Here is a 17861-nt window from a genome sequence, read left to right on the forward strand (position 1 = left end):
CCGGGGAGACAGAGCAAGCCGGGGCAGACCCACGCAGGGAGTGGGGCCTGCAGAGAGCTGAGAGCCGGGTCAGGGTTCAGTGCCCCACGGCCCCCCACCCAGGCACATGTGCGGAGCTAGAGAGGAGACAAGCCCGGGTTAGTGCCAGCTCAAGGCAGAGGTCAGGTGCAGCGTGGGGGGTGTCCTGTTCCCCGAGAAACAGGCGCCTCCTGTACCGGGGAGGGCAGCAGGGTCTGGGAGGACGCCCTGGACCCAACAAGCCACTTTGCCTGTCCCTCTCTGCCCTTACTGTCCTGTGGCCCCGGGAGAGGGGGGCGGGGCTGAGGGGTGTGTGTAGGGTCTCAGTTCTTCCCTGGGGAGCAGAGACAAGTCTGCACCCCTGCACAGAGTCTCTGTGCCCCTTGGGAGCTCAGCATCATCAAATCGCCAAGTCCCGCGGAGAGAACAAACCCGGCCCAGTCCCGCCCGCCAGAGCTGGGACCAACCCACCCTGAGCTCAGAGATGGGTGCCAGGAAGGAGCCAGTGCAGGGTGGCAGATGGGGAGCCTGGGACAGGTGAAGAATAAGGGAGGTGGGGGAAGGAAGGACGAGTGATTCGGTGCCACGGTGGCAGGGTGGCAGGGCTTGGGGACCCACTTCCATAGACACCCCAGGAAAGCCACAATTCATGGTGCTGGAGATAACGCAGACGGGACGGGCAGGGCAGAGTATAAATTGGCGCTGGCATCTTGCCCCCTCCCCCCAGGGAGAGAGGTGGGGGCTAGCTCTTGCCCCAGCCTTGGGACAGGGTCACAGGGGCATGACCCAAGGGCACCTTCCCATCCCTTGACTCCGAAGCCTGCAGCCTGGATACCTAGGCCACTGCCTAGGCCTCTGGCCCGTGAACTTCACTGTAGGGTGAGCCTGGCACAATGCTCGCGTGCCCCCTGGAAGCTTCCGCGGACAAGCTTCTTAGCTCCTCTGTTTGGTGGCTTATGAGGGGCAAACTCAGACACTGCACTGGACACAGCAGGCGGAAGGCCCTGCGACCGCTGCTCCCGCCACCCACCTTTCTGGGTCGCCAGCGTCTCTACAGACTCTCATTTTCCGTGCCCTCTCTCCGGGACAGCCAGCAAAGGGTTAACTAGGTTGGACAAGCAAACAAATGCATGAAAAAATCCCCTCACCCCCAGGAGCCAGGGAGCTAAGGTCCAGAGCCAACCTCAGCAGGGTGACAAATACCCTAAGTGACAGTGCCATGCCTCAGTTTACCCTCTCAGAGGTCAAGCTGCAGCCCAGGCCCTGAGGCAACTGGTACCCCTTTGCTGAGATCCCCGCTGCAGATACGAAGGAGGGGTTCTGTCCCTGCCCCCCCTCCCAGCTCCACAGGGAGCCCAGGCAGTGGAGGCCCAGGCTACAGTGCCTCGGGGGAGGTCCTATTCAAGGCCTCACCCACGATTTGGAAATCAGAGCTGACTCTTACCTGAATCACGCAGGACCCACCCAGCCCCACCTCCTGCAGCGACCAACCTCGACCTGGAAGCCAGAGGAAAGCCTGTGGAGTCAGCTCGGCGTCCCAGTGCCCCGCCAGATCCCATGGGCCGTCGAGCAGCCTCTGGCCTCTGTGCCACCTGTCTGTGAGGCGGAGGGACTCACTGCATTCCTGTGGGAGTGAGGAGACAGAAGAAGATGGCCCGCCTGAGCAGACCAGCCCTGCTCTCGGCACTGCAAACTCATGTATCCCCTCTCCTCTGTCGGACCTGCGAAGGGGCTTTTGTGCAAAGTCTTCTGCCTCTTTACCCACGCTGGGTCAGGTGAGGGTTGGACACTGGTGGTAATAATAAAAAGAACATGGGGGCAGCTCAGGACAGAGGTTTGCTGTGCAGGCAGGAAGCGCAATGCAGCCCTTAGCATCATCCCATTCGCCACGTGAAACAGCCACAAAGTGAAGGGGTGGGCCAAATCATTAATCTGACCAGTCACTGTCCTCCCGCTGTTCATCGATTTACTCAAGCAGGCCCAGTAACATCTCCATCGTGAGACTTTGTTGTTACTGTGTTTAGCATATCGAATACGTCACGGGAGCTTGCCAGGCTCTGCCGTGCGGGCGAGATACTCTCGGTAGCTTGCCGGGCTCTCCGAGAGGGGCGGAGGAATCGAACCTGGGTGGGCCAGGTCGGCCGAGTGCAAGGCAAACGCCCTACCGCTGTGCTATTGCTCTAGCATAATAATAATAATAATAATAATAATAATAATAATTAATAATAATAATAATAATAATAATAAGGGCCAGAGCGATAGTACAGCATTTACTTCGCATGCTGCACTCAGGTTCAATCCCCAGCACCCCATATGGTCCCCTGAGCATCACCAGGAGTGATCCCTGAGTGCAGAGTCAGGAAAAAGCCATGAGCATCGCCAGGTGTGGAACAAAAAAAGAAATAATAATAATAATCTAACATTTCTCAAGTACTTACCACACGCCAGACAGGGTGCTATGCATTTTCCCTTCATGCAATTTTCTCAATTGCTCAATCAAAAAGTATCACAGGAAAAGAAACTGAGACTCCGGGTGCTTAAGCCTCTCACCTCACTTGCATATCCAGAGTGGTTAGTGAGGGTTTCCAGGCCCAATGCTTCATTCTGGGGTCCCAGCCACAACACACCTAAGCTCCAGCAGAGCTCGCTGGTACTGGAGGAGACAGAAACTCTCTTAGGGGACCCATTTGGCTGACCTGGGGTGGGGAGAAAGGTGAGGAGAGTCCAACTTACACAACCTTTTTCAGCCAAGTGTCACCAAATTTTTTTTAATTTATTTTTTAATTTCTCTTCTTAACTTTGTACTTGAATCACAGTGAGATACACAACCACAAAGTTTTTCAGATTCTGTTTCAGTCATAGGATGTTCCAAGGCCCATCCCTTCGCCAGTGCATTTCCCACCACCAATGTCCCCAGCTTGCCCCCCATCCCCCACCTCCCCAGTCTGTCTCTATGGCAGGCACTTCTCTCTCCTCTCTCTCTCTCTCTCTCCCTCTCCCTCTCTGTCTTTGTCTCTCTGTCTCTCTCCGTCTCTGTCTGTCTGTCTGTCTCTGTCTCTCTTCCTCCTTCCCTCCTTCCCTCCCTCCCTCCCCCCTTCTCCCTCCCCACTCTTTCCCTTCCTTTCTCTCTCTCTCTCTCTCTCTCTCTCTCTCTCTCTCCCCCCCCCCCCCATTTCTGGGCACTATAGCTTGCAGTACAGGCATTGACAGGTTATCATGTATCCATAATATCCAAGGACAGTAGAAACAAGGTCCAGGAGGACTGGTCCACTGTCGGAAGTTTGCCACAAGTAGAGGCAGGCAGTTAGGCTGGAGAAGGGACCACTGTGACCCTGAGAATTGGAAATGATCACGCCTGACAAGAATTGAGCACAGAAAGGAGGAAAGGAGGGAAAGGGATATACAGAATAACGAGTCAACAGATGCTTTTATCCCTTCCTCTCTGCGATCCCCATGTCAGCTGCCAGAAGAAGCCTCCAGTATCCCCATTCTGCGAAAGAGAAAATTAAGGCAGATTCCGCGGGGAAGAGGAGGCATTCAGATCTCGCGGGAACACCCGGCGCATGGCAGGTGCTTGGCTGGGGCTTGGGTTCCCTTATGGATCTATGCGTGTATTCAGTGTGTCTTTCTTCTCCTTCCCATGGTCTAAGCTGGAGAGCTGGGATCTGAGCCCTGGGCTGGCTGATGTGAACATCGGCAGGCTTAGCTCTCAGCTCACTTGGCTCCCTCAGATCCCAAACCGAGGGATCTTTAAAACAAACACCGCAACGGAGGCAGGCCAAGAAGGCAGATAAACAAGCAGGAGACTGGCAAGCGGAGAGTCCCCAAGTTCATCTGGGGAGTTTCCACTGCAGGGCCCACTGTCGCACAGACCTCCCGACGGGCAGGCGGGTACACATCATCCTCCTTCCCGGCCTCCCCCACCCCCACGCCCCCTCCTATCTGCAGAGCATCAGACATCAGAGCCTGGAATCTGGAGTCCGGCCGCCTGTGACGAAGCCGGCAGGGCCCCGGGACGGAACCATCCTCCTGCGGAAGGACACTAGCTGCCTGGCCCTGCTCCTCCCCTGGCGCTGACGGGCTATTTCCATGCACCCCCGTCCTAATTCTGTTCAGGACCTCCAGAAGGAAGGTCCCTCAGCCCCCAGACCTTGGCCGCTCTCTCGCAGGCACAGCTCTGATTTTCTAGGGACAAGAGTCTTGCTCCCTGTGTGTGGACAAGTCATTCTCCCTCTGGAACCACCAGCCTCCACTTATTCTGCAAGCCTGTGTAGTTTGCAGGTAGGGAGCAGGGACCCCGGGGGGTGGGGGTGCCAGCCCACTGGGTTTGGAGCCCAGCTGGGACCTTCTGGTTGCAATGCCTGCTCGGTGGTTATTTGCGGTCCTGAAAAGAAAGATAAGGATCCATCAACCAGCCCGGAAGGGGGATTGTTCCATGGCACAGAGCACCCGCCTGGCTCGAGGGAGGTCGAGAGTTTGCTTCCCCAGTGCAAGCAAGCACCAAGTGTGGTTGGGGCAGCTCTGCCATCGGGGACACCTGAAAGATCTCCAGCACACTACAGCCAGTGTGTCAGTGTGTGTGTGTGTGTGTGTGTGTGTGTGTGTGTACGCGCGCGCGCACGCGTGAACCCCATGGCCAAGGTTGCAAGTCTGTGTGGGAGTGTCAGTTGGGGTCGGAGGGGGACACCAGGGCCATTGCAAGCCCTGCCCCCATTACCATAGCCACAGTCACAGACCGGGCAGGAGAAGGGAGGGAAATGTACCATCAGGCTGTTGATCATATCTTGGTCCCGGAAGCTGCTGGGAGGCTCAGACCTGAGCTTTCCAGATGGCCCGGTCAGTGGGCAGGGAGGCTATTAGCATTATCAGGGACATGTATGGGCCCCAGAGATAGCACAGCAATAGGGCTCTTGCTATGTACCCACTGGCCTAGATCCAATCCCAGGCACCCCACAGCCCCACCACCACCACCACTACCACCACCAAACCCTGCCAGGAGTGGTTCCTGAGCACAGAGCCAGAAGCAAGCTCTAAGCACCTCTGGGTGTAGCCCAAACTCCCCCACCCCACCCCCAAAAATTGTTGACATGTACAAAATTAATCCAGGTCTGTAAGGGTCATCCCAGATGTGGGGGTTAAAAAAAAAAGTACTAGGCACCAAGATGAATTAAAGGAGAAGGGGTGCCAGGGAGAGCGAGCCTCAGGGACCAGAGATGCATGAGGCCACAGGAGGCAACTCAGACTGGCGAAGGAGGGGGGTCCTGCCCCCGAGACCCGAAGCCCAGAGGCACCGTGAGACTAGCAGTTCAGCCTTCTTCCATCTCCCTGCAATAATCCAACTCATTCTGGGCAGGAAGGGTGGGAGGGAGACGGGCCCAGGCCCCCTTTCACCAGGACTGGGTGTGGAGGGGCCTCACTTGACTGCAGGCAATAGAGGATTGAAATGGGTGGGCTGGAAGGTGGTCAGCTGAAAGTGAGCCGGCCCACCCCCTGTGGCCACGGGAGAATTTTCTAGGTGGGTCCTGGGTGCTGCAGAGCCTCTGGGACCCCAGGCCAAGGGCGCAGCAAGGCTTGTCCCCAGTAGGTCACGATGACCAGGAGCTGCCTCCCTTTGTGGCAGATTTCAGACTCTGAGCCAGAAGCCAGGTGTGTGTGGAGGGGGGAGGGGGGACATGCCCCAACAAGCCGGGCTCTCCCTCTTGGTCCTGTGGAAGGACCAAGTCCAGAAGCGAAGGAGTGCCCGGTGCTGAGCGGGTTCCGACAATCTCCCAGTTCCTGCGCCCAATGGACTAAACTATGAAGGCGCAACTTGGAGTCTACCCTTTGGCCTTGAGCAGAGCCTTAAAAGTCCATTCTCCTGCACCCCTACACGTAACTCTCCTGGAATGCACTCCCCTGCCTTAGCACCTCATTAATAACTCACCCGCCTTCAGCCACATGCAGTGAGATGGGAAAACAGCCTCGCTCAATGAGGGCTCCTCTGATCCCCGCAGCAAACTGGTTGCGGGCGCTTTAGCCGCTAGTAAGTCACGGTCATTTCCATTATAAGTAATGGCCCCAAGTTGTACAGACACAGGGGAGGGTTGGTATCAAGCTGAAAACTGGGAACAGGTATGGCTGTATCCAGGTCACAGGGTCTCTCTCCCTCTCTCTCCCTCACTTCCTCCCCCTCCCCCCTCCCTCTCCCTCCCCCTCTTCCCTCCCATCCAGGCTTGGGCTGAATGCTACAGGAAAGGCAACCCCCCCCCCCCCCCACACACACACACACACACTTTTGCTGGCCCTGGCTTTGCTTAGGGGCCATTCTGGAAGATGGATTCCCTTCATTCTCCCTGGCCCAGTCCTGGACAAGTGTCCGCATGAATTCAGAATGAGAGGGGGGTGCCTCCCCGCAAAGAAACCTGGGTGCCACCCTCCAAAGATCGGGGCAGGGAGGCAGGGCAAGCAAAGCTCCCTGAGGCCCGGCAGTGCGCCCAAGTCTCGAAACCAAGGCTCCAAGGCCTGGGGTGTGACCTGGGATACAGTTTGGGGTACGGCTTGCAGTGTAGCCTGGGTTTCAGTCTGGGGTATGTACTGGGGTGCAGCCTGGTGTACAGCCTGGGGTAATGCCTGGGGTATGGTCTGGGGTAATGCCTTGGGTATGCACTATACTGTCCTCCTGTTGTTCATCGAATTGCTCGAGCAGGCCCAGTAACGTCTCCATCGTGAGACTTGTTACTGTGTTTGGCATATGGAATGCGTCACGGGTAGCTTGTCAGGCTTTGCCGTGCAGGCGAGATACTCTCTGTAGCTTGCCAGGCTCTCCAAGAGGAGCAGAGGAATCCAACCCCAGGTCAGCTGGGACGGCTGTGCGCAAGCCAAATGCCCTACCACTGTGCTAACGCTCCAGCTGGGGTATGGTCTGGGGTAATGCCTCGGGCGCAGCCTGAGGTAGGGCCTGGGGTACAGCCTGGGGTACAGCCTGGGGTGTGGCCTGGGGTGTGACCTGGAGTGTGACCTGGGGTACAAGGGGGGGGGGGGCATGATCTGGGGTGTGGCCTGGGGTGTGGCCGGGTGCAGGGGCCTTCAGCCCAGTCCCCGCTGGTTTCCCGTCAGTTTCTCAATGGGCACTTGAGCTGGACGTTTGTGTGACTTGCCCCACACAGGGCGGGAAGTCCAGCGCGGGCCTGCCCGTTTCTAGCCCTCCCTGCTGGAGGTCCCCTCCCCCGCGATGGAAACCACTCACCGCACTGACCACGTCTGCTTCCTGTCAGTGGACCCGGGGCCTGGGGGGGACTCTGGGGAGGACGGAGTGGAAAGGGAGGGCAGAGGGCCGGACTGAAACAGGACTCTGCAGATTCCGCACGGGGTTGGGGTGGTGGGGGTCAGGGGCTGTTTTTCTGGCTCTGGGCTCAGGGGCGCCCCCTGGTGGTGCCAGGGACCATCCGCGCGGCAGGGGACAGAAACCCAGTTGCTTTCAGCCTGCGCGACCTCCTGCAAGGCAACCTGAGCTAGTACCGAAGCTCCCGGTGCCCCAGCCTCCTCCGGATGTGCTGGAGACAGCACCTGTAGATCAGAGGCTCCTTAGGAGTGAGTTAATTCATGCAAAACGCTTTGGGCGCTGCCTGACGCTCAGTGAGCCTGAAGCCACCTTGTTAAACCAAGACTGAGCGCGTGAGCACCTATGGCTCAGGCAAACACCGCGGATGGAGGCCACAGCGCAGCACCCCGCCCCATCCTGTGACAGTCCTTGGCCCCAGCAGGGAACCAGGCAGGAGGCAGCGCAGCCTTCTGAGCCCACCCAAGCTCCACACGCACAGACTGGCTTTCTGCCTCCTCGCACGGCGCATAGGTACAATTGGGGGCCTTCTGGACACTGCTCAGAGGATTGGGGGACTCCCAGACAATATCCAGCTACCCGCTGAATGCACAGGCCCAGCGGGGCTGGGAGTTCCCAAGAGCCGGGAGCCCAACTTCGGGCTTTGCTCATGGTAGATGATGCACATTCCCTTCCTTGGGGCTCCCTCCGAGAATGAGTGCATGAGTGACTGTTCTGTCCCCCCAGACATGTGCAAAGATGTGTGCACGCGTGTACGTATGAGCAGGTGTGTATAGATGTGTGCGTGTATGCCTATGCGTGCATGTGCATGGACATATGTGTGCATGCGTGTGTGTGCATGTGTGTTGAGCGTTTGGGAGGGAGGCGGCTGGTGCAGGGAACCAGGACCACAAGGAAGCACTGCGTGGTGAGAGAGGGCTGACCATGCCTGCCTGTCTGGTGGGCAGCACCACTCTGCAGAGAGAAGTACCGCTCGGTGGGTACCCCCAAGCCCCCAAGCCTTCCCCCCTCCCCCAGGGTCCTCCAGGACAGGAACCAGGACCCTCCTGGGGATGCCAGTTCCCAGGACACAGGAGAAGAAGCCCCATCGCTCTGGTGCCTCCTTTCTACCCCACCAGCCTATTCTGTAGAGACTTCCGCTGGCCAAGCTAGACAGGGCTGAGGGAGCCACAAGACTCCAAAGAGAAAAGCGAGGGAGGAGCACGGGGCACCTCCTCAGAGCCCTGTCCACTCAGAGCCTGGGCAGCCCCCAGAGTCCTCCTGCTGAGGGCCCAGGACAGCGAAGCCCAGCACTCCGCCAGCTCATCGCCTCTCCTCCTGTCCCCACCCCAGCCTCCTCTCCCCCTCTCTGTCCCTCGAGGCCCACCCTCAGCTCCTCTCACCTCCTGGCTGCCCATTCACACTCTTGCTCTGCTCTGAGCATCAGGGAAAACTGTGCCCCTTGACCCGGATGTACCTAAGGCTAGGGGCAAGTCACCAGCAGGCACCCTCAACTTGACCTCCCTTTGCTGTAGTTTGGGATGACCCAGGATCCCACACACACACCGGGTCATAGTGCCCAAGAGGGACCCCATACTTCGTTGTGGCGCCCAAGATGCCAGTGGCAATACAGCCGGACTGCACTTGGCATGTGGGGTGGTGCTGGGGATCGAACTCGAGGCCTAGTGCCTGTAAAGCCAGGGCTCCTCCCCTGAGCCACAGCCACGGAAGAGAAACCTACTGTGTTCTCCTCCTAAAACTCTTCCTTCGGGGGGGATGGGGGAGTGGGAGGGATACTGGGACCCGTGGTGGTGGAAAATGGGCACTGGTGGAGGGATGGGTGTTTGATCATTATACAATTGAAACCCAAGCACAAAAATTTGTAAATCTACAACTGTACCTCATGGTGTTTCACTAACAAAATTTTTTTTAAAAAAATGTAAATGATGGAGAATGGCCACTGGTGGAGGGATGGGTACTGGATCATTGTATAACCGAAACCCAAGCACAAAAATTTGTAAGTCTACAACTCTGTACCTCATGGTGTTTCACTAATAAAATTTAAAAAAAAAAACTCTTCTTTCCAGGATAAAGCCACAGAGCAGCCCTTCTCTCCAGGATATGATTGACAGATCTGTTCTGACATGCCCAGAAGAATAGTCTCTGGCCTCAGAAAGAAGACTCAGCTCTATTGAATAACATGGAGGACCCTGAAGGTGCCATGCTGTGAACTGAGTCAGGCAGAGGAAGTCCAGTGCTGTCCAATCTCACTCTTCTGTGGAACCTAAGAACAAAAATGCGCTCATGGAAACAGCAAGTAAGGTTGCCAGGGGTTGGGGTAGTGGGGAGGAGATAGGACGATAATGGTCAATGTGTAGAAGCTTCCAGTTACGAGGCCGACAAGTTCAAAGGATTAATGAACTGCATGGAGACTAGAGTCTTAACTTTCCTGTCCAGATCTACCCGACTGTCACTCACTCCATATCTCCTAGGTTCACCTCAAGTCAACCCATCTTCCTGTATTACGCACAAGACACTCAAATTCAATCTCTGTCACTCCATTAGGCTCAATCTTCACTCACCCCAGTCACCTGCTCTCAGCCCAGCCCTGCTGTACCTACTGCACTGAATTCAATCAAAGATGAGCCAGCTCAATTCTGCTCCACACAGCTGTTAACCGACCCAACCCCATCCACTCAGTCGAGCCAAAGGAAACTTGTTGCAACCCAACTCTCTCCAGCACAAACCAAACTAAACGTGCTCAACCCAGCAGAATACAATAGAATTCAACTCAGCCGAAGCCATCCCAACCCACCACTCTCTTCCTTTCAACAGTGAATAAATACCCACCTCACCCTGTTCCCCAGCCACCAGAGTCCCCATCCCGCTCAAATAGTGAGATGCAGAGTGAATGTCGACCTAAAGAAAGACGGCAGGACCCAGCACTGGCTCAGTGACAGAGGTCCTACCTTACAGGTGTGAAGGGGGAAGAAACAGAGTCTCAGCTTCTCTCTCTCTCTCTCTCTCTCTCTCTCTCTCTCTCTCTCTCTCTCCTCCCTCTTTCTGCACTCCTCTCCTTTCTCATGTCTCTCTCCACATTCTCCTCTACCAAATCTCTCTTCCTCTCCTCTCCTCTGCCTCTCTCCCCTATCTGTTTCTGTCTCTGTCTCCCTGACTCTTCGTCTCTCTCTCTCTCTCTATCTATCTATCTCCTATCACCCCCCTTTCCTCTCTCTATCACTTCCTCCCTGTGCTCTCACTCTCTCATTATCTCAGTTCATCTGCGGGTGGCCCCATCGCTTCCTCTTTCCATATCTCTGCGTTATGTTCTCCCTCTCGCTGTCTCTGGTAGTCTTCATCTTCATCTCTGCTCTAATTCTGGTGCTGTCCCTTCCCAACTGACTGGGGATGTGATTTCTCCTGATACAGTCTGCCATGGCCCCTCCCTTCATCCCTCATCTGTCCCCACTGGGGAATAACAGCCAGGCAGCCTGAGAACCCGTCATGGTGCCCCCTGAGAGGTGCCCTTCAGTCAGGTGCCCCCGACAGACATGCCCCTCAGATAGGTGCCCCCTGAGAAAGATGTCCCTCAGTCAGGTGCCCTCTGAGAGAGACACCCCTCAGTCAGGTGCCTTCTGAAAGACATGCTCCTCAGACTGGTGCCCCCCGAGAGAGACCCTCCTCAGACAGGCACCCTGAGCCAGCCCCCCGCCCGGCCCTCTGGCAAGCGGGCAGCCTCCTCTGGCAGCTCTGGCCAATCCTCTTCTCTCACAAGGGGGCTGAGCCCGGGGCGGAAGGGCCTAAACAAAGGCTCTCGGGGACACAGTGCAGGCAGGAGGCTCACTGCGGTGGGAGCCCAGAACCTTCCACACCTCATACATACCCTCAGCTGCCACCTCAGAACAAGGCCTCCGAGTGCATCTGTCTGTCTGTCTGAGGGCTCCGTATTCTCAGGGGGATGGAGGCAGGGCGACAAGTAGCCCTGGGTGCCCGTTGGGTGAGGGTCATTCACCAGTGACCTTGACCCTCTAGCCTCTGGGCCTGGAGCCAGTGTGTGCTGGCAGCTCCCAGGGAGAGGGGAGCACGGGACAAGTCTCCCGTTAGCTGTCAACCACCAAACACAGGCTCCAACCACTGGGCCGCTGGGCTGGCAGGAGTGGGCCAGGGAACGAGGCGCTCCGAGCTTGCCCCCGCCCTGGCCCCGCTGGCCACCACCTCCCGGTCAGTAAGTCCTTCTGGAGGGCATCAGGAGGACTGGGCCCTCCCTCAGTACTGCCCAGCCCTGGGCAGGCGCCGGCCTGGCCTTCCTCTACACTCCAGAATGCCTGAAATAGAAAAAGAGAAGGAGAGGCTGCGGTCTACGCAGGCGGGCAGGAAGACGGCGTTTCTGGGCCCAGGCATGGAGTCAACCCCAGCCTCTGGAGGCCCCAGACCACTGCCCCCACCTCTGTGGCAGGACCCCACGTTTCCCCTCACCCCAGCAACACCCCAGAAGAACCCAGAGCTGCTGACCCATCCGTAGCCACCCATAGGGAGGGGGATGTGGTCAACACGGGTCCCCAGTCTGCCCCCGGGCCCGGGAGACCAAAGTCAGGCCACCCGCTCCCCGCATGAACTGGCCCGGCCCCAGGGTGGGGGCCTGAGTCCCAGAAGCCGCAGCTGGGCAGGAGGCCAGTTCCTGGGGCCTTGGCACGGCTGTGTCCTCTCTGCCCCCTCCCACAAGCCTCCGCTGACCTCCTGCTCTTCCTTCCCCTTTCCCTGCACCCCAGAGACGCCGCGGGGGAGGCGGTGAGCCTCAGTCTTTCTCAGCCCTGCGGACCGTGCAGGAAGGAGCCCCTGACCCCCACACTGGGCCCGCGGCCTTGGAACCTGCTGACCTCGAGGGAGAAGGGAGACTCTGCCCGCCTGCAGTGCACCCCTCCCCAAGTGCAGGACCCTACAGGCCCCAGGCCCAGTCCACTCCCCTCCCTTCCCGTAACTGCTCCACCCCCCGCCCCCTCCAAGCCAGCCCCCCACACACACACCAGATCTGCCAACTGGGCGCCCAACGGGGCGTCTCTGCCCTTGGCCCTGCATCCACACTCTGATGGGGTGGAGTGCTAAGCTGGACAGGCAACTACCATGAGGTTTCTTCAGGAGGAGGGGCACACCCAGCGGTGACGGGGGTGCTTGGGGCACGGGCAGTGCTGGGAATCAAACCCCAGGCAAGGTAGACAATGCTGCCCCTTGAGCCATTTTCTGAGCTCCCAAAAAAAGGCATTTTAGCAGAAAGAAGAGCAAGTGCAAAGGCCCTGGGGACGAGAAAGACCCCACACACAACCCAGGAGGGAGCCTAAAAGGTATTAATGCACGCCCTTGGCACCCACATCCCTGCAGACCTGGGAGTTCTGCCTGGGCTCACACAGGTCGCCTGAGAGTGGGGTGCAGAAGGGCTGGTCACCCCTGCTCGGTCTTAGAGTGGGGAACTGGCCACGCCAGAAAGGTCCAGAATGCCCCCCAGGGCGTGGGGCTCACTGGTGGCTTTGGGGGTTGAGATCAGTCCATCCGGGGGGCACTCCAGGGTGCCGAGTGCGGGGAGGGCACTAGCCGCACACGCATGGCTGACCCAACTTCAACCTGAGCCCACAGAAGGTCCCCTGAGCCCCTCCAGGGGTGAGCCCTGAGCGCAGACCAGGAATGAGCCCTAAGCACTGCCCAGTGGGGCCCAAATGAAAAAAGAGAGAGAGGAGGAGAGGAGAGTGGGTTGGTGGGAGTCACCCCACCCACCCACCCACCCACATGTGACTTATTTTGGCTCATCTCCCTCTGAATCCTTTTTTTTTGGGGGGGAGGGCTGAAAAGGTGCAGTGGGGAGGGGGGTTGGGTTGTACCCGGCAGTGCTCAGGGCTTACTCCCGGCTCTGTCTGTGCTCAGAATCACTGCTGGCAGTGTTTGGGGGACCATATGGGATGCCAGGGGTCGAACCCTGGTCGGCCACATGCAAGAGATGTACTCTTTCAAGCCCCACCTCTGGTTTCTTTTTTGTTTTTAATTTGTATTGAACGACAAAGTTATTCATGATCGAATTCCCCGGTAGACAGTGTCCCAACGCCATCCCTTCACCAGGGTCCACTTCCCTCCACCACTTTCCCTCCTGACCGCAGCCTGGGGTCCGTGCCAGCGTTTCAGCCAAGCGTCTCTGTGGTCTTTGGCTCTGTTAAGTCTCCAGGTGAGGGGCTGGAGCGATAGTCCGACAGGGAGGGCACTGGCTCTGCATGTGGCCGACGACCCTGGTTCCGTCCCCGGCATCCCATAGAGTCCCCTGAGTCCTCCAAGAATGATCCCTTCTTGGAGGAGCACAGAGCCAGGAGTGAGTCCTGAACACAATGTGGTCCCCAAACAAACCAACCTGCAGGTGAGCAGATGTGGGGCAGAGAGCCTGGAGACCGCGAGAGCCTCTGAGTCCTCAGGGAAAGCCCGAAGCCAGTCCCTGCTCTGAGACATCACTTCAAGGTGCACCCGGATCCTTCTTCTGCAGTAAAGGTGGCCACGTGCAGACGCGTTTCCATTGTGTGAGTCTCAGGCGGACACTCAGCAGCCCTCTGTCCTCTGTCTTCTGCACCACAGACAGAGGCACTGGACCCTGGGAACTGACTGAGGTCACACTGTTGGCTGATGACAAAGCCAACAAATGAAAGCAGGCATCGGAAATGAAAGCAGGCAGCGGGAATGAAAGCAGGCAGTTCCCCCGTGCTACCTGCCCTGCAAGGAAGGGCAGGATGGGGACCCCCATGACATCCTGCAGGTTTGCAGGCAGCGGTTCAGAGGGACCTTTCTCTGGGGTCCGTGGGGAGCCTTGCATGGTTCTCTGCATAGGAGTGAGACGAGCAGCTGTGGCTTCTAGCAAGTTCCATCTGGGCCATGGCTACAGACAGGTTGGGCCGGGAGAACTGCAGGCAGGAGGCTGCTGTCTGGGGGTGAGGCAGCCTGGCCTTGGAAAAGATGAAGCACCCACACGCTCCGGGCCTGAGGGGGCTGTGGGCCAAGGGGGTTACGCTGAGGGTTCCAGCCAAGCTTCCAAGTCAGACATTTAGAAAGCCACGTCCTGGAGAAGACAGAAGGAAGGACAAACTCTGGGTGGACGAGCATCAACGATCCCAGAGCCACCAAAGTGATCCGCACCCCAGAACAGAGCTGCCTCCCTCCAGGACACAGGGTCCCTTGCCTGGACCAGGAGTGTCACTAATGCCTGCATCATCCATAAATTGCCACCAGGTGGCAGCACAGGCCACGTTTGGTTGTGGGGTTTTTTTGGGGGTTTTGTTTTGTTTTGTTTTGTTCCCCCCCCCCCAGGAAGGCAGGCGCTGGACCCTCTGCTGGGCGAGGGGGGGCACACCCCAGCCTGAGAGGCTGCAGTGTCCTACAGGTACAGCAGGGAAAGGAGATAAATGCTCCCAGATGCTGCCTGTGGCCCAAGCTCATTTCCCCCCTGCAAAAAGTGCAAGGCTGGGGCTGGAGCAATAGCACAGAGGGGAAGGTGCCTGCCCTCCATGCACAGGCTCCATTCCCAGCATCAGAAAGGTCCTCCCCAGCCCCACCAGGAGTCATCCGTGAGCACAGAACCAGGAGTCAGCCCTGAGCACCACCAGGAGTAGTTCAAAAACCAACAACAATTTAAAAAGCAAAGAGCAAAGCAGACAGAAAGGCTCCCCCCACTCTGCCCTGCCCCTGGGTCCCTGAGGCTCTCAGCTCAGACCGTTCCTCCCTTAGGCATCGTGCTCCTCCCGAACCAGGGAGGCACCGACTGGCAGGTTACCCTCACACCCAAGCCCGCAGGGGATGAAGCCACCCCCTACTCAAGTCCCTTCTCTCCTCACTTCCCCAGTTCCTCTCAGTTGCTGCTCCCCTGTTCTCAGGTAGACCACACTCTTCCACCCCATAACAGGGGGATGCTCTTCCTTTCCTGAGCTCAACCTTCTTCATTCTTCATGTCACCTCCTCCTGGAAGCCCTCTGCAAAGCCCCCAGTGGAAAGCGGCTCCTCCCCCAGTGCTATCTCCCCTCACTGAGCACCGCCAATGCCCTTCAAAGAAGCACACAACACTTCCTCTGACAGCAGGTTCTACAGACGCCCGCGGGCCTCCAGAGCTCACTGGGCTGAGTGCAGGCTTTGCACAGCAGAGGCCAGGGTTCACTCCCCAGCACCACATGATCCCCCAAGCACCACGGGGAGTGACTGTCCCACCAGCAATGACCCGGGAGTGGCTCCAGGGGGCAGAGAGATATAGGACAGCAGGTAGGGCACTTGCCTTGCACACAGGTGGCCTGGGTGCTATCCCCAGCACCACAAAGGGTCTCCCGAACCCTACCAAGAGTGATCCCTGAGTGCAGGGCCAGGAGGAAGCCCTGAGCACTGTCAGGTGTACTTCCAAAAACGAAGAAGAAAGAAAAGGAGGAGGGAGAAGAGGAAGAGGAGGAGGCGGAGAAGAAGGAGGAGGAGGAGGAAGAGAAGGAGGAGGAGGAGGAGAAGAAGAAGAAGGAGGACGAGGAGGAGGAGGAGGAGGAGGAGGAGGAGGAGGAGGAGAAAGAGGAGGAGGAGGAGGAGGAGGAGAAAGAGGAGGAGGAGGAGGAGGAGGAAAAAGAGGAAGATGAGGAAGAGGAAAAATAGAGGAGGAGGAGGAGGAGGAGGAGGAGGAGGAGGAGGAGGAGGAAGCAGCTCTATATGCTGCCGTATATGGTCCCCAGATCAGTAAAATGACACGTGTCCCCACCGCATCCCAACAGCTCCTGAGCTCCTCCATGGGGGGCCGCTCTGACTCCCCTGAATGGGGGATGGCGGCCTCACCCAGAGCTGGTGGACTTGCCTCTGCCCCAGGCTTCGCTGACCCGGCCCTCTCCTGGCCTCAATTTCCCTCCTGTGTAACGGGGCTGTTCTCAGCCAGGGCTGTGAGGAGCAGCAGCCGTTGCTTGTGGGGCCTCCTGCAGAATAAAACGGGGCAGCCCCTTACTCCAGGTCTTCCTCTAAGTGTAGCCAAGGGCGCGAGTCCCGTCCCTAGGGAGCCCTGTGGAGCTGGCCCGGACCAGGCCCTTGTTGCCCGGAAGGCAAAGGACTGACTGGCCTTCCCTCCTGCAAGAGCCGGCCAGGGCGAGGGTCTGCAAAGGGGCGTTTGCCCAGCAGGGGGCGCCTTATCCCAAGTCCACGGAGACGCAGCCGCGCCAGCCGCAGCCCCGCTCACCTTCTCAGAGTTCAACTTGTTGCAGAGGGCCAGGCGGCTGATTTTATCGCAGGCAAGAAATTGGAGGGCAGGGGTGACACCTGGCCCAGCACACGACTGCAGCCCAGGAATTAACCTCTTTGACGAACGAAGGAGGTTAAGGGGTGCGGGAAGGGCCCGTGGTTCAGAGGTGGAGGGACCCTGGAGCGGGAGAGATGGTGCCCCAGGACTCTGGCCTTGCCTGCGGCCAGCCTGGGCTCCATCCCTGAACCCCATATGCCCCGAGCCCCACCAGGAGGGTACCTGAGCACAGCCGAGTGTGCCCCCCCAAACAAGCAAATGAACAGAAACAAAAGTGGCGGGAATGCAGAAGCAATGAAAAGTGGCATCAGTGCCGTGGCACACAACCTTGGGAGAAGAAGTGAAAAACAAGTCAGCGTTTTTGGCTGGAGTGATAGCACAGCGGGGAGGGCGTTTGCCTTGCACGAGCCCAACCCAGGTTCGATTCCCAGCATCCCATATGGTCCCCCGAGCACCGCCAGGAGTAATTCCTGAGTGCAGAGCCAGGAGGAACCCCTGTATCCCTGTGCATCGCCGGGTGTGGCCCAAAAAGAAAAAGGGAAAAAAAAAACCAAGTCAGCGTTTGATAAACGCATCAATGAATGATGGTGATGGTTACACCCAGGTATCTGCATTAAAGCATGGTGGTGGGATCTGGAAGCTAAGGTAGATTCTGGGGGGAGGGGGGGGAACAGTGCCGTGAGAGGTTACATGCAGGCTGGAGGTACAATCTCCCAGAGCTTGTGCACCAGGCATGCCCTGAAGCTCTGCTGGCGGGGGGGGGGGGGGGGGGGGATGACGACAGCTCTGCTTTCTGCCATCCTCACCACCTACTTCGGGCCATGCCACAGCTAGACGTGTGTAAACCCAAAGGAAGAGGGTGTGGCTCCTTACACGGTACCCCAAGCCCACCAAGAGTGACCCCCAGCACAGGCAAGAGTAACTTACCCCTGAGCACTACAGGGTGTGATCCAAGAAACAAAAAGAGAAAAAAAAAGAAGAAGAGGGGAGGGGAGGGGAGAGGAAGATAGACGAGAGGAGGGGGGAGGAGAGGGCAGTGGGGCTGGAGCACGCAGCTGATCCCGGCTCTGTCCCCGGCTCCGAGCCCCTCCAGGAAGGATCCCTGAGCACAGAGCCAGGAGTGTGCCCTGAACACTGCCAGGTGTGGGCAAAACAGAGGGGCGGTGGGGGCAGGTGCCTGAATTTCACACCCTAGAAGTGAGCTCAGGGCGGAGGGACAGATCCGAATGGGTGGGCACTCCCAGCCGGGAGAGGAGATCAAGCTTCAGACAC

This window comes from Sorex fumeus, unplaced genomic scaffold (genome assembly GCF_029834395.1).
Source record: "Sorex fumeus unplaced genomic scaffold, SorFum_2.1 ptg000129l, whole genome shotgun sequence".
In the NCBI taxonomy this organism is placed as follows: Eukaryota; Metazoa; Chordata; class Mammalia; order Eulipotyphla; family Soricidae; genus Sorex; species Sorex fumeus.